At 42.6% G+C, this 12,812-nt stretch overlaps 1 protein-coding gene across 1 annotated transcript in view; it reads left to right on the forward strand.

Annotated features, from left to right (window-relative positions):
• The first annotated feature begins 361 nt into the window (after positions 1 to 361).
• LOC115476473 (CD276 antigen-like) overlaps positions 362 to 12,812 on the forward strand; it is a 174,961-nt gene continuing 162,510 nt past the window's right edge. Inside the window, exon 1 of the mRNA XM_030212868.1 lies at positions 362 to 613. The gene's annotated coding sequence lies outside the window, so the exon portion shown is untranslated. The remainder of the gene's footprint in view (positions 614 to 12,812) is intronic.

Below are 12,812 nucleotides of genomic sequence, written 5' to 3' on the forward strand. Positions count from 1 at the left end.
GGGAGGTGAGAGAGAGAGAAAGAGGGGGGCAGATGGGCTGAGGACAGGTGGGAGACGAGAGAAAGACGTAGACTGACTGCAAGTCTCTATGGAGGCATAGGTGTCATCTGTGAACACTTGTTTTTCAATCTGCATTAATTCAATTAAGAGACTGAAGTTTGCACTGTTTAATTTTCTTGTGTGTGTGTGTGTATATATATATATATATATATATATATATATATATATATATATATATATAGTATTACCTGCAAATATTTTGCTAACCTTTCTTAGTGTTGTCTGTCGACTCAAGCCCTGCCCACTTTAGCCTCCCCAAAGAGCAACCTCCTCCTCCAGCTTGAAAAACACTCATAAAAGACAAAATAAACTATTGAGGACGAGCTCTTTTCAATGCTGTTTCTCTCTATGATGGAAAAAAAAAGCAGACAATTTTTGACATCCTAAAGGAAGCGACATTGAGAATCGCAAAGTTCTGCGCCTGGGCGTGCAATCATTACAAAGACCCGAGAAAAATTACAAATTGATGATTTACTGCAACTGGAGACTGTAGGAATTGAGGAACTATTTTCCCAGGCCTAAGCTCAGCCGTGATCTGTCTCTGGAGCATCAGGTAAAAGCCAAGTCCGCCAGTCTTTTTCCTCCGACTTTGTTTTACAAGTTCTGTATATTGTCTCTCTGCTCTTCTCCAAACAACATGTCTGACGCAAGAGTGGGAAGGTTTTCTGCTCTCTCCCTCCGTTCTAGCAGCTTTCTGGGGCTCTGCTGTTTTGTCTCCGGTCTTTTTGGTTTCCTATCACGTCTCTGCAATGCCGATTCACGTTCAGAAAACCTCATTAGCATGGTTTCAACAATTGTCAATTCTACAAGGGCTGTGAGTTGCACCTATGATGGTTATATTGAAGAAGAAAAGACAAAAAGAGACAGCAAAGAGTAACAATAAAATAAAAAAACTTAAGATGTACAGAAAAAGCTTGCTGGTCAGATAGCGTTTCTCGCCAGGTGGTAGGATATGCAACACATTTTGCTGTTTTTTCTTAGGCATTTTCACTTCTCGTTTTTTTAAATCTTTTTTTTTTCTCTCAGCATTAGGAAATGTTCATCTCCTAATGCCTTTATATTTTGCAGTACAAGATAAAACTCATTCCTGTTTCTCTTTCTCCAGTGGTGTTGTACTTTCTAGAGCTCGGCTTCTCCGTGTTTCCCGCTCGCTGGATGTCTTTTTCTTTATTAAATTTGTACACTGCACAAGAAAGCTGTCTGATGTATTCTTTCTCTCAATTTTACTTTTTTTTCTCAAATTCAGGAAATGTTATTGGCATGACAGTTTGTGCATGTGTTGCCAAATGTATAAATAAAGGGGTCATTTATTCAGAGCATTCAACTATCTGCCGTAGGGCCCATTTTATTTCTACCGGTCTTGCAGCATATAGCACACGCTACATCTTAGTAAATGAACTGACCCCAAAAGTAAGGGGACGGTGTAAAAGCCAGATCTGCGGCATCTTCTGGATCTAAGTACGACCTTAAGACTGGAGCGCGTTTTTTTTTTTTTTTAGTCTTAATATTTTTATTGATTTTGTAATAAAGAGAGAACATTAATAACAACAATTGTACTATTGTACAATTGAGTTAAAATAAAATATATATTTTTAAAAAGACACCTTAAAGTATGTAAGCAGTATAAAGTTCATGCATGTGACACAGATGGTAATAATATACATAAAGAAAAAGTACAATATACACCTCTCACTTCACATCTCAAAATAAGATATCAATGGAGCCCATTTTTCTTTCTACAAAGCATATCGAGATGTTTTTTTTTAGCAAAATATGTTTCATATTTATAGGTTTGAAATAGTAAATTCCACCATTCTTGATAAGTAGCTTGTTGTAAAGCTTTCCAGTGTGTAAAGACTACTTTTAAAGCTAGATTCAACATGGTATTAACAAGCAAACATTCATTAGTCTTTAAAATGGGTCTAAAACATTGATCTTTAAGTATCACATATTTATATACTATTGGACCAGAAAGATAGAATATATCTACTAAATCGAACCATATGTCCTTCCAAAATGTTTGAATACATAAACAATTGAATGTAATATGCTTAAGAGTACCTTGTTGGGATTGACAAGACCAACATAAGTTGGAAATAGAAGAGGTAATCATTTGTGACTTGACAGGTGTCCATAAGGATCTATGAGTGAAGAAATATAGAGATTGTGTTATTGAGGAGGATCTGGAGCATTTAAATAAAGAACTCCATACCTGCTCCCAAGATTTGTCAGTGATTGCTGAATATCCTCTTCCCAGCATTTGCATAAGCCCACACATTTAGTAGGAAAGTTGTTTAAGATTAATTTGTATATATGGGATGCAGCATGTCCAGAGAATTTAAATTGCTTGAGTATGGGACAACTTTTGTATTTGTAATTTACTCTTCCTCAACATTGTATTAAGCTGTAACCATTGATAAAAGTGAGTATCTAACAAAGAGAATTCAGCTTTCATAACTGAGAATGATTTCCAAGTGCAATTATTTACATCAATGAAATCACTGAGATCCCATATATCTATGCGTTGCCATTGTGACCAAGAGATTTGCTTTTTATTAATTATAAACTAGCCTTTGAGCCCGTAAAAACGGGCTATTATAGGAAGGGGGGGTTGAAAGGCCCTCCCCGCGCCGCCGAGTTTGCCGCTGCGTTTGCCGCTGCCCCTCCCCCTCCGAATTCGCCCCCCTCCCAGAGCCGTTGCCGTCGCCACCCACCTTCCACCCGGCCGGGCCCCTCCGCTATTGAAACAGCGAAGGTCCGGGAACGCAGCACTGAGCTCTGCTGAGCAGCCGATGTCGGCCTTCCTTCTTCTTCTCTGCCTGTGTTCCGCCCTCGTGTGACGTAACGTCGTCGAGGGCGGGACACAGGCAGAGAAGAAGAAGGAAGGCTGACGGCAGCTCAGCAGAGCTCAGTGCTGCGTTCCCGGACCCTCGCTGTTTCAGTAGCGGAGCGAGGGCCCGACGGGTGGAAGGTGGGTGGCGGCAGCGGCGACTCCGGGTGGGGGGAGCGTTAGCGATGGCGGTGTCCCTCCCTCACAAATGCGCAGTACAGACCCTCTCTGTTCCGCCCCCGTCATCAAGTATTGGGGCGGGGCAGAAGAAGGTCTCTACTGCGCATTTGCGAGTGAGTACGACACTCGCCTTTTATATATATTGATTTATAAAATTTCTGAACGAAAATACACCAGGATCTTGGTGTATTTATTTGGCCCTTCTGATGAGAAACAGCAGAATTGAGGTGTATACTGCCCCTCAGACAATGAATACAGATGGATCTAGGTGTAAGCAGCCCTTCCAGAAAATTTGGGCATATGCAAAGAGAGTTTCTGCTGTGCTATCAGGTACAATAATTTTTATGCTGTTTTGCCTGATTTAAAACTTTATGTTATATGTTCATAGGGGAAGCTTTAAAATAATGACATTTCTGTCAAATAAAAAAAAAATTACACACATAGGCATTAAACTTTTGAAAGTTATTTTATAGAGAACTATGGTTTTTTGTCATCATGAAGAAAACAGCAGGCATCTAGCGCTCCAATGAAATCCACAATAGAGCCTGGAAATAACAAAGCAGCTTCTGGAGTACTGACAAATATATTTTTGGAAAATACCCCCCCCCCCCCCCTTGCAAACAGACCCTTGAAAATTCCACTAGCCCCCACAACTGCTCTTAGATCTTCCCCCCTCCACCCCCTAACAAGAGAAAATGCAAATCTACTTTGCTGTTGTTTTTGACAAACGGAGATGGCAGCTGCAGCGGGACTGGCTTCAACTGTATAGTCGTACCGTCTCCTGTGAACCATATAAGCTTATCCCATGTCCCCTCATTTAACCTCAACTCTTATCTCTGTTTTCAGTTTGGCACAGTATAGTCATCACAAGAACAAATATAAGTAAACCAATGGACTGCGTTAGGGCTTCTAGCCCATGTAGTTATATTTAAACAAAAGAGATCTGCATGAACAAATATTTATTTGGACTTATAAAACCACTTGCCCCTGAAACATGTTCAAAACAGATAAGCAATTTGTATATCTAAAATGTAAACCTCTACAAAACAGAATGATATGTTGATTCCATGTGCCCCAATGAAAGGACAGTTTAATTCTACTTCCATTTAATTTCCATATATTCCTCTTCTTTATAAACACCAGGCTTCCCAAAGCAGATTACTACAACAGTTAAGATGAACCTATCAGGAAACAGGATATTTTCACTGAAATCTGCCAGCTGAATTGTATAGAATAACAGTGAAGAAAAATGAGCAACAAACTACAGAATTTATAATTGCTGTTTCTACTAGCTACAATTTTGAAGTTGTTTAGTGATATTCAATTATGGTCTTTTCTCCTCACCTTGCAATGGCACTGCCTAGCCAACAAAAGTGTTAGACTTGTACAGATGGAACAACAATAAAGAACAACAAGCGTGGATGCAGCAGCGCATAAAGTTTGCTTGCTGGTTTTTGAGTGAACGCCAATGACGGTCTGCGTGGGCAGTGGAAACAGAGATTAACCAAATGGATTCCGTGCTTACAGTGGGGAATAGACAGGCTCAGGTCCACTCCAGTCTATTAAACCTCCTTCAAGATTTGCCAGGAAAGAGGAGATAGAGAACCGCAGCGCTGGGTTATGGCTAGTGATCGTCTGCATACTGTAAGCAGCGCGGCCATCAAACAAAGAAGCACTCCTGTCAGTAAACTTTTATTTCCTTGAGAAAGCTAGAGATCCCGCTAAGTCACCGCCCCCCGTGATTGGAACGTGACCGTGCATGACAAGGCCTCATAACTTTTAAGAGGACAAGATTGCTACGCAAATACGAAGGGTCCGGGAGAATAATCTTTCAGCGTTGAATACATCAACAGTCTTCTTTTAAAAACCAATTCTTTTTGATGGATATATGTAAAACGTCCCTATATAAAACGCTGGGCAAGAAACATGAACTTTAAAGGTGTTTTTAATTGAAAGTCCGGAGATCCTGAGGATCCTGCTATATCCGTCTTTAACCTTTTGCCAAAGTAAGTAAATATGCACACTTAGTTTCGTATATCATAGGGTACAGCCTTTTGTTCATGGTGCTGTGTCAGAATAGCTATGTTGCATTCCTTAGCCACTGTGGCCATTGCCAGATGTGGGGAGGGGTAGCCCTCCTCTAGAGGCCTTACAGTGTGGACCTCACCAACAGCAATTGCTAAGACACAATCAGAGAGAATAAAATTCAAGCGTTTACCAACAAAAATACCAGAATATCACAAAGGTCTTGGACACAGTTTAACTGTGAGGTCATGATTGTGGCCGCAAGTGGACTCACTGAATTCTCTGATCTCTCCTCTGTAAGACCAGGTTCCGCTGCAGGTTATAGCAGGTCCCTGGTTCTGGACCCAGGCCAGCTTCTCCTAGACCATAAATTGTTTCATGTTTTATTGAGCTTCTTATAAACCATATGTAAAAAAAAAAAAAAGGAAGTGCATGCAGCATAGTCCTAGTAACATATAGGAAAAGACGTACATCAAAAAGTGTGACAGAATTGAAAAGATTGAGAAAGCCACCCGAATAATAATATCTATTATTATTATCCTAGACATTTGTGAAATAGGAAAGTCTTCAGATATTTACAAAAAATTGGAATAAGAACTTTGCAGTCTTATATTGTTAGGTAAACGTTCCTTTACTGTGCTGCCTGGTACAAAAAGAGCTATCTAGTATTATTTTACAATCGGGCCTCAGTTTCGAAAGAGAAGGATGTCCATCTTTCAACATAAAATGGAAGATGGACGTCCTCCCAGAGACGTCCAAATCAGTATAATTGAAACCCAATTTTGGACGTCTCCAACTGCAGTCGGTCGCGAGGACTCCAAATTTCAAGGGGGTATGTCAGATGCGTAGCGAATGCGGGATTTGGGCGTGCCTAACAATTGGACGTCTTTGACCCATAATAAAAAAAAACCAAGGACGTTCCTGACAAACGCTTGGGATGTTTTCACGCCGGACGTGTTTTTATTACAAATAAGGCACAAAAAGGTACCCAAGATGACCACTGGAGAGAATCGGGGATGACCTTCCGTTACTCCCCCAATGGTCACTAAACCCCTCCTACCCTAAAAAAATCTTTTAAAATATGTCGTGCCAGCCTCAGATGTCATACTCAGGTCCATGACAGCGCATGCAGGTCCTGGGAGCAGTTTTAGTGGGTACTGCAGTGCACTTCAGACAGGTAGACCCAGATCCATACCCTCCTACCTGTTACATTGTGGAGGAAACAGCGAGCCCTCCAAAACCCACCACATAGAAGATGCAAAAGCATAAATTGGAAGCCAGTGAAGTTGAATAGTAGTGAGACTCTATGAAACTATTATGCCCTAAAAATTAATTTAGCACCAGCACCAGCATTTTGTAACAGGAAATCTTGTATTTCACGAACTTGGTAGAGATGAAGAGAATATAAGAAACAAGTTAGGGACTGCTTATTAAAGTCACTCATTCATATTCAACTATTTCCAAATATACATTTAATAAATAGAAAACAAGGGTTCCAAGGACTCATTTTCCCTCTTAAATTCCACTGTATCCCAGATCTTTTATAACCACACTGATCAATTAGGGTCACACCTAGCAACTCAGGTTTTCAGGATACCACAATTAATTTGCATGAGATAGATCTGCATGCAAATATGTCTTAGAGGTATTCATTGTGGATATCTTGAAAACTTGACAGGTCAAGTGTGTCCCGAGGACTAGGTTGAGAACCCATGATATGGAGTGAACTCAGTTTTGAAAGAGCCCTGGACTAGAGAGTTGCACGGGACAGAAATCTTACCCATCCCCGCCCGTCCCTGCTAGAATCTCACCCATCCCCACCCATCCCAACCCGTCCCTGCAAGAATTACAACCCATCCCCCGCAAGAATTTAATGGTACATAAAAGAAAATTCTGGTCAGCTCCCTCAGTCTCTCTGGATTTGAGCCACATCACTGTAGGCAAGGAAGGAATGGAAGCTGAAACTTAGAACACTCTGGTGTGCACATGTAAGATTTGTCTCTGATTTCTGGCACTGTGTGCTGAGAGGTCACCACATGCACGCGCCAGTAGGTCAGATGACATCCAATGCTCTTGCCTGTGTCAGAGCTGAGGTCTGCGCATCAGCCCGGGAGCAAAGAGGATTAATTGTAACATAGTAAGTGACAGCAAATAAAGACCTGAATGGTCCATCCAGTCTGCCCAATAGTCACACTCATTATCAATTTATGATTAAATCAACGAGTGTGATATTATATACTTTCGTGTTTCTCATTTGTGGGATACAGACCATAAAAATCTGTCCAGCACTGTCCTTATGTTCCAGCCACTGAAGTTGCTGTCTAAGCCCTTTCTATCCCATCCTAAACCAGACTGCCATATATTAGACACAGACCATACAAGTCTGCCCATTATTAGCCCTAGTTAATCACAGCCAGAGTCGCCATCTAAGCGTCACTTGACACATCCACACACATGCAGCCAATTAAGGTTAGAATTTTTATAACTTCCATTTTCTAATTAGAGATCCTCTGTGTTCATCCCAAGCCTTTTTGAATTACATCATCATTTGTGTCTCTACCACCTCCTTAACGGAAGACTTTCCACATTTGTGCTGTTAAAGCAAGGAGGAAGAGGAGGAGGAGGAGACAGCACTCAAGGTACTCTGTAGATGAGAGGCTGATGCAGTGCAGCTTACACTTCCACGGGAACCCCGCAGAACTGCTTCCATCCCCGCAGGAACCCCGCAGGACCTGCTTCCGTCCCCACGGGAACCCCGCAGAACTGCTTCCCTCCCTGCGGGAATCCCATGGGTTCCGCGGGATTCCCGCGAGCCCCGTTCCCGTGCAGCTCTCTATCCTGGACAGAATGTCTGTGAAATTCCTTTAATATTATGTTGGAAATATGTGTGAATGCTGTTTTGATCTCAGAAAAGGTACGCTGAAAGTGAAAGGGATGTTTGGAAAGAAAAAGTCAATTCTAGCTAAAGCAGTTACAGTCATTAGCCTTTTCTGTAGGTTATTGCAACGTTAAAATGGAAGAGGTAGAATTATTAAGGCTGTGATGGCCCAAAATTTCTTACCACTGGAAGGATTGAAACAATTCAGAATACTATAAAAATAATTTAGGAGGAGGGATGGGAGTATTAAGGCCAGAGAGAGTTGGGGGGGGGGGGGGGGGGGGGGGAGACTGAAGGACAGTAATTGAAGCCAGGTGGGGGAGATTTTCTGGGGCGGTAGAGGGGATATATTGAGGTCAAGGAAGGTTGCTGCAGGAAGAGACTGATGAAGTCAAAGTGGAAAGGATGTTGGAGGGAGGGGCACAGCTTTATACCCCAGAAACACCAGTGGAAGACTTTCAAACTTTCCCCCAGATTCTGTAAAAGTTGCCCAAATTTGGGTGAAGATCCAAGATCCGCGCACAAACTAATAAGTTAACAAATCATTAACATTCAGTTATTGATGTTAATTGGCAACTAATTTGGGACTTTCACATGGATGTGCCTGTGCACTATTCTAAAATGCTGTGCATCCAAAGTGTCTCACAAACAACCCAAAACGGGGCATGTGTGGGTCAGGCTCATTCTAGAAATTTCAGTGCAGTGTCATAGAATACCGGGTTGTGCACCCAACTTGCATGTCAGGATTTACACCAGTGGCGTAGCTAGGTGGGGCGCTAGGGGAGCGGCCGCTCCCCCAAACGGAGTGTTTGCCGGCGCCTATTTGTTTCTCATTGTGTTGTATTAAAATGTGCGCTGGCGGAAGTCCGCTCTCGTGCCGCTTCCTCCCCCCCCCCCCCCCCCGCGCCGTTAACCTGGCTTCCACTTCTTTTTTTTTTAAACGTATTTTATTGAAAAATTTTGAATACAAAACAAATCATAGCCATAACGCATCATACAACTTCCAAAGCTTAACTGAACATTGTTTTAGTCGCTCAAACATATATCCCCTGCCCACCCTCCCCCAATCCCTCCCTCCCTCAGGCACTACGGGGAAAGATAGCAGCTCTTCCCTCATAAGTTCATATGGTTGCCAGATTTTTAGAAACAATGCAACCTGCCCCCTTCTCATAGCTGTTAATTTTGACATCTGATAGATGAAATCCACCTTTCGAGTTATCAACTGTAATGATGGTGTGTTTTTCTGTTTCCAGGCCCGAGCTATTTCAATTTTTGCTGCTACAAAGTATTGCACGGCCAATTTGTGAAACCTGGCTCCACTTCTGATTTACACCAGGTTTCAGCAGACATAAGTCCTCACACCCAAGTTGGGCAAGGGAATCTATGCTAAGCGCTATTCTGTAAAGGACATTCAGTGCGGAGCACCCTTTGTGGAACAGCTCTTAAGCGTACTTTTCCCAGCACCTAACTTTGAGCATCATTTTCTGAAATTGGCTCTTAAGCCTTAGGTCTCACTTTTTGGGATGGTCTCTGTCCCTTGCACTTGGGCACTTCCCTGAGCTCCAGTACACTTCAGAAAGGGTGAAGAATAGAGGACAAGGGAACACACCCCTTAAACAGTGGCATCACTTCTTGTCCTCCCACACTGATATCACCACTGGATGGAGCAGGTTTTTTCACAGCCACAAAGCATCTTCCATGCAGCCGTAGCCTCCAGCTGTCTTGGCGCCTGCAGGACCCAATCACATTCTGCAGTGGCTGGATGTAACCAGTTGTTTTTCCTCCTGCCAGCCATCTAGACTGTTCTGTTGGGCAGTTGAAGCACTAGGGGTGGGGCTTTTATGGCTTAAAGAGACACAGTGTTGTGATGCAAGGAGGTGGAGCTTTCTCACATCCTCACAGTCTTCTGCTCTACAGGAGTCACTGTTGATGTTAAGTTCTTCACTCAACGTGTAATTAAACTCTGGAATTCGTTGCCAGAGAATGCGGTAAAGGCGGTTAGCTTAGCAGAGTTTTAAAAAGGTTTGGACAGCTTCCTAAAGGAAAAGTCCATAGATCATTATTAAATTGGACTTAGGGAAAATCCACTATTTCTGGGATAAGCAGTATAAAATGTTTTGTACTTTTTTGGGATCTTACCAGGTATTTGTGACCTGGATTGGCCACTGTTAGAAACAGGATGCTGGGCTTGATGGACCTTTGGTCTGTCCCAGTATGGCAATTCTTATGTACTTATGTATCCCTGCCCAGTTCACCCAGTGTTCCACATTGAATCTGCTGGTTTTGCTCCTTTGCACCAGCCTAACCTGCCTGTGCATACTCTCCCCCAATCCAGCCCTACCTGAGGTGAGCATGGGAACCTCTGGGCCAGGGACAGGAGACGTGAAACACAGATAGGAAATGGTGGTTGGAAGAAGAAACGGGCAGAGAGTAGTGGGGCTGAAGTAGAGGGGAAAGAGAGGAGGTGAGGAGAGATGGTGGTAGGAGGGCAGAAAGGGTGGGGACAGATGAAAGAAAGCATGGCATTGGGGTGGAGTGTGCAGGGAGCAAGGATGATCAGTGGGAAAGTCGGATAATGGTGCTTTTTGAGGGGAAGAGAGATGATCTTGGCGGAAAATGGAGAGAACTGCAGGACAAGGGAATGGTGGCAGGAAGCAATTGGAGATGGAGGAGAGGGGGTTGGGAGGATAAGCAGTTGGGAACAATATGTGGGAGGCAAAGGACTGGATTGGGGAGGTGCTGATGGAGGGAAGGGGGCATAGATCTCAGTTGTTGGTTAAAAAAATGTTTCTACAATCACAAAAGAGAGGGTAAAACAGCATACAAAATAATACAGAAAACAGAAAAAAGCAAACACTTGGCTTCCAGGATTGGGATAATCAATGTCCTCCTTTATTGAATGATGACCAAGCGCCTGCCTCAGCCAAAGCTTTTCAGCACTGACAGCACTCTGTGTACTGACAGCATTGTTTGAGCTAAAAAACACTACCCACATCAGAGATATTGCATCCTGCCTATTTGGTTATATATACATCTCTGAGAAAGTCATGAACAGGATTTTCTGACCCCTGAGGCAGGTGCTTGTGCGCCGAAACACGGCCCATGTCGGGTCATCATTTAATAAAGGAGGACATTGATTATCCCAATCCTGGAAGCCCAGTGTTGCTTTTTTCTGTTTCTAAAAAATGTTTCTGACATTACAGTAATTTGAGTAGTGTGCTCTTATCTGCATGACAGTGTTATATGCACTGGTAACTTCCCATTTTAGATTACTGCAATATCACTTATGTAGGGCTCCCCCTCTATTTAATTAAACATAAGCAATCAGTCCAGAACAGGGCGATAAGGATTTTATGCCATAGTAAAAAAAAAATAGGGATCTATATAGAAAGATAAGTGCTTCCCTTTTTTTTCCTGCTTAAGAAGTATATATAAAAATATTTAAAAGATTATTTTGAGTCTGTTTGCACAAATTTTGCTCTGGGAGGTTTTTGGCCAGTGATTAAGTTTCAGTCTGTTGGCAGCAACAGGTAAATCTGGTGAATTACTGGAAACCAAGTTGTTGAACCACAGGCTTCTGAGGTGTTTTACTCCATGTTTTCTTTTTTTCTTTGTTATGGAAAGCTGTTTATAAGTCTACAATAATTCCAGTATTGTGGACATGTATGATAAAAATATGACCACCGTCACCCATCTTTTGAATGAACAATCCCCAGCTTCCTATGTAATACAATACAAAAATCCTGACACTTACTCACAAGGTCATTTGTAATGGGTACTCCCCCCCCCCCCCCCCCCCCCCCCCCCCCACCCAGTTATCTTTCCTCTATGATTATTTCACGTACATCACTCAGATCATTATGATCACTGCATGACAGTCATCTTCCATGCTGCCTGTCTATTATGCACGCCTAGACTCTACCCATCAGAGTGCTTTCTACTGTGCTGCTCCCTTACTCTGGAACCCTATTCCTTCCTCTCTTTGTACAGACTCTTATCTAAATTCAAAGTGGGCCTTAAAACCCACCTTTCCAGCAGGTTTATGGTATGCACAACACTGCCTGAACAGCTGTTTGGAGCAAGCTGATATGGCCTCTCTTTCTCTGTCTTCTGTTCCGTTACATCGAAATGATGTTCCTTGCTCTCTGGAATTTTGTATTTGTAAACTGCCCACTTATGTTTGACAGGAAGGGGTGGTATATTGAATTTAATAAATCATAAACCACAGAAGGGAAAGAGTGTGAAACTGCTGGGCACAGTATGCACAGTGGGAGTGGTTGGGAAACCGATGTTTGGCGGTTGCTGAGTCACTGTTGTTTTGGTGGGGAAGGGGTGGGAGGTGTAGTGTTGGGGCTGTTGAGTAGAGGTATATACAGGGGATATAATCTGGTCCCCATCCTCACCTCATCCTCAGTCCAGTTCTTTACCATCCCCACCATATTGCTACGTCCTCGCCAACCCCACAGGTTTTCTTTCCAACCCCTCTACTCAACCCGCATTTAAGAGATCTTGAAAATTCAAACAAACATAAATGTGCCCTAGAACTTGTTAAAATTTAACCTAAATAAATAGGCTTTGTTAAACATGAAAGAAAACCACATTCTTACTAGTAACAGGGTCAATATTCAGCCAACGGCAGTGAGCATTTTGCTGACTACTGCCATCGTTATTCCTGGATATTCAATGCTGAGCCATGTCCAGGCTTTGGTACAGAATATCTGTTTTTTTTTTTGTGGAGCTGGCTAACACGTAGCTGGTTAAGTTGATATTCAGTACTGAAACGGCCATGGGTTATCGCATAAAGACAGGACTGACTTATGTGGTCCCATTTGTGCAGCT

Source organism: Microcaecilia unicolor, chromosome 8 (assembly GCF_901765095.1).
Source record: "Microcaecilia unicolor chromosome 8, aMicUni1.1, whole genome shotgun sequence".
Taxonomy (NCBI): Eukaryota; Metazoa; Chordata; class Amphibia; order Gymnophiona; family Siphonopidae; genus Microcaecilia; species Microcaecilia unicolor.